The sequence below is a fragment of the Myotis brandtii genome, unplaced genomic scaffold (genome assembly GCF_000412655.1).
Source record: "Myotis brandtii unplaced genomic scaffold, ASM41265v1 scaffold357, whole genome shotgun sequence".
Classification (NCBI taxonomy): domain Eukaryota; kingdom Metazoa; phylum Chordata; class Mammalia; order Chiroptera; family Vespertilionidae; genus Myotis; species Myotis brandtii.
This window is the reverse complement of record NW_005363729.1, coordinates 625,119-628,454: the sequence shown is the minus strand read 5'-3', so window position 1 is coordinate 628,454 and position 3,336 is coordinate 625,119. Positions and strand designations below refer to the sequence as shown.

At 64.7% G+C, this 3,336-nt stretch overlaps 1 protein-coding gene across 1 annotated transcript in view; it reads right to left on the bottom strand.

Annotated features, from left to right (window-relative positions):
- The window catches only part of VAV2 (vav 2 guanine nucleotide exchange factor), a 78,952-nt gene that overhangs the window by 50,705 nt on the left and 24,911 nt on the right, over positions 1 to 3,336 (bottom strand). The gene's annotated exons all lie outside the window — the stretch shown is intronic.

The window sequence follows — 3,336 nt, the reverse complement described above, 5'->3', positions numbered from 1 at the left end:
CCGGACTCCGTGCCATCGTAACCTGCGCCCGGACTGCCGGCCACAGCCCGTCGCAACGAGAGGAAGGCCCGCTCTGCTCCCCTCCACCCGCGGGAACCCGCCGAGGACAGGTGGCCAGGACACTGATGCGACCAGGCGGGCCGATTAAAACCATCTTGCTGGCAGGACAAGGGGCTAATGAGCACATGAAAATCGCCACTCCCCGTCCCAGTCGCCTCTCTCCTGCTCGGTCCAATGGCCTGGAATTCGCCAGGCGGCACCGGGCGGGAGAGGGGCAGCGTCAGCCCGAACGGGAAACGGCGGCGAGAACGGGACCTGAGCCCGAGAGAGGACTCTGGAGCCGCGGACAAGGTCTGCAAACGCGGGGAAGACTCGAGGAGAGGCTGGGCTCCGGGCGGGACACGATCTGCCCTGAGCAGGGGGGCGAGTGGGGGCCCTTTGAGTTCGGAATCCCCCAAAGGCACCCCAGACCCTCCGATGGAGACGCAGGACGGAGTCATCTGGCTTCAGGCTACTCGGCACGTTCAGGTGACTCGGGGAGGCGCAGGGCCTGGGGTGGAGGTCAGGGCGCACCCCCACCTGTGGACGGCATTCCTCGCTCTCTGAGTGGGGCGTCTGTGCCCCCCGCCCCTGGAGACAAAGGCAAGCCTGTCGGGGCTAAACGAGGGGACTCCCCCAGGCCACAGGCTGACTTATCCCCGAAGCTGCTTCACCGTTCGGTCTGTCACCCACGGGCGTCTCAGGGGTGAAGGCGCCCCACCTCCGGCAGCGGGAAGACCAGGGTGGTCTCTGTGGCCAGCCCAGGACGAAGGCTGTCCCTGTCCATCCCAGAGGTGCTGCTGCGCTCAGATGTGCATCTGGATGCGTCTGACATGCTGAGAATTCACTTCAAATTGGAAGATGGAGTCCCGGTCACTGGGGGCTGGGGAGTCCAGTCTCTCACCGCTAACCCCGGCCTCCGCCAGAGGACAGGTGTCGCTCAAGATCGCCACAGGGGCCCGGCCGCTCTCACGGCCCCCAGAGCCTCCCTGCCCAAGGTCCCTGGGTGAGGGCTCCTGGCCTCACCGCTCATCCTCACACCCAGCCCCGCCCTGGCCATGCCCTCCCTCCCCGGCCCTCGGCGCTGTCACGGATGAGGACGTCCCTCCGTCTGCAGGACCAGCTCCGGCTGCCACAGGGACCTGCATCCCACACGCGGAGCCGGACGGGTTGGCCCGGGCCGCCCCCACCTCACCGCTGACCCTCCACGGGACCAGGGTGGGACTCTCAGATCAAGTCTCCCATTCAGCGCCTCTGAGAAGGACAATTGGGCTTTGATGGAAAACCAGCTCATTATGCAAAGCACAAGTGTTGGGAAAATGATCATTTTTTTAAAGGAGCGCGTTGGGCTCCCATCCAGCTGTGAGCGGAAGGAGAAGCGATCGGGCAGGGCTGCGGGCCTGGGGTGTGGGTTTGGCTGAAGTCAAACCTTTCGCTAATGAGTGGCCCCGCAGAAGACTCTTAACGGGAGAGCCCCATGGGTGCTCGGCAAGGTGCTGGGGCCCCAGGGTGTCCGGTGGCCTGTGGCCACCGCTCTGCCCCCCGGACGCTGATCCGGACTCCTCCTGCTGTGCTGCGGGGGCAGCGCAGAGCAGTGCCGCCGGCCCGAGCTCACAGGGCGGGCTGTGAGGTGGCGGAGGGCCTGTTCCAGGGGCTGCGGCTCAGGGGCCAGGGCCAGGGGGCAGGGCTGCCTGCCTGCTTCCACCCACGGCTGGTCAAGCACCTGCATCCAAGAGCAGCTAAGGCTGGGAACACAGGGCCGTCGGGGTGCAGGGGCCACGGGAGAGGGGGCAACAGGGGCAGGAAGACCAGGAGCGAGGGCACCACCCAACTCCAGGGGCCTTTACGCTCATCGGAGGGCAGGACACGCGCTGGGACAGACGCAGGGCAGCTATGGAGTCCTTCACCACTCTCTACGCCACCCAGGGTCTCATCGCCGGCGGTAAAGCCCCCAGGAAAGGGGCCTGGGAGCTGCAGACGGGGTGGGGACAGCCTGGGCCTCGAGAGGGGAGAGCCTGGAACAGCACCGAGGCGGCACCGAGGCCACAGCCCAACCACGTCCGTGCAACGTCAGGCCGGCTGCGCTGCCCCCAGGAACATAACGGGGTCCCCGGCCCCGGCCGGTGCGGGGAGAAGGCTGCAGAACTTAGAGATCCCACTCTGGCACCACGGGGAAGAGCCCGTGAAGTGCCTGAGCTTCGCTCCTGCCGGCGGACGCGACGCGGACTAGATAAGGAATTTGCTGGAAACGGCTGAGCAGTGCAACCGCAGCCCACACTCGTCACGGGCCAGCGGGACGAGAACAGGCGGTCGTTTCTGGGAAAAACAAAACATCAGAACCGCGTGCTGCCTCTGCCCCCAGGAAGGACACGCTTTTCTAACGAAACATCTTTAAACGACAGACCTCGGACGGCATGAAGGAAACCAGCCACGCGGCCGGGGCCTTGGGTATCGGCGACGCTCCAGCGCGGGAGCGGGTGCGGGTGGAGGGTTCGAGGCCCTGTTGCCTTCACGCCCTGAGACAGCAGGTGGTCTCTGGTATGTGTTTACTCTCTCGTTTAGAAACACTGGGACACAGCCTACCCCATGCCTGACATTAACAACAAAAACAGCCTGGCCGGTGTGGCTTGGGCTTGAGCATCAACCTATGAACCAGGAGGTCAGAGTTCGATTCCTGGTCAGGGCATGTGCCCGGGTTACAGGCTCCATCCCCAGTGTGGGGTGTGCAGGAGGCAGCCGATCCATGATTCTCTCATCTTTGATGTTTCTCTCTCTCCCTCTCCCTTCCTCTCTCTGAAATCAATAGAAACAGATTTTAAAAAAACAAAAAGCAAAAATCCTCAAGTCAATGGGATGTCGAAGTGCCCTGAGACCCAGCAGCTGGGCGGGGCGCCCTAGCATCTGTGTGACGCGGACCCTGGGCAAACAGCCCCACTGAGGGGCAGCTGTGCTGGCCCAGGTCCCCCCGAGCCATGGTCCTGGGACCCCCGGCCTGCAGGGGGGCGGTGTCCCCCACAGACACCAGGAAAAGGCCCCTCCCAGAGTCCCACCAGCCTCAAGTGAGGGGAACTGTTCCCACCTCCCAGGCCTGTCACCCCCCCCTCCCGCCCCCGCTGACCCCTGTCCTCCCGGGATTCAAAAAGGACCCATCCCTTTCGATCCAGAACCCGGTCTCCATGCCGCCATCTCTCGGACCCTGATCTGTGGGCCGGAACCCGCCATGAGCAGCTGCCATGTGGGGCTGCCCTTCCCCCTTCCCCCGTGGGCCCCTCCATGTGTCAGAGGTGAGACGTCAGA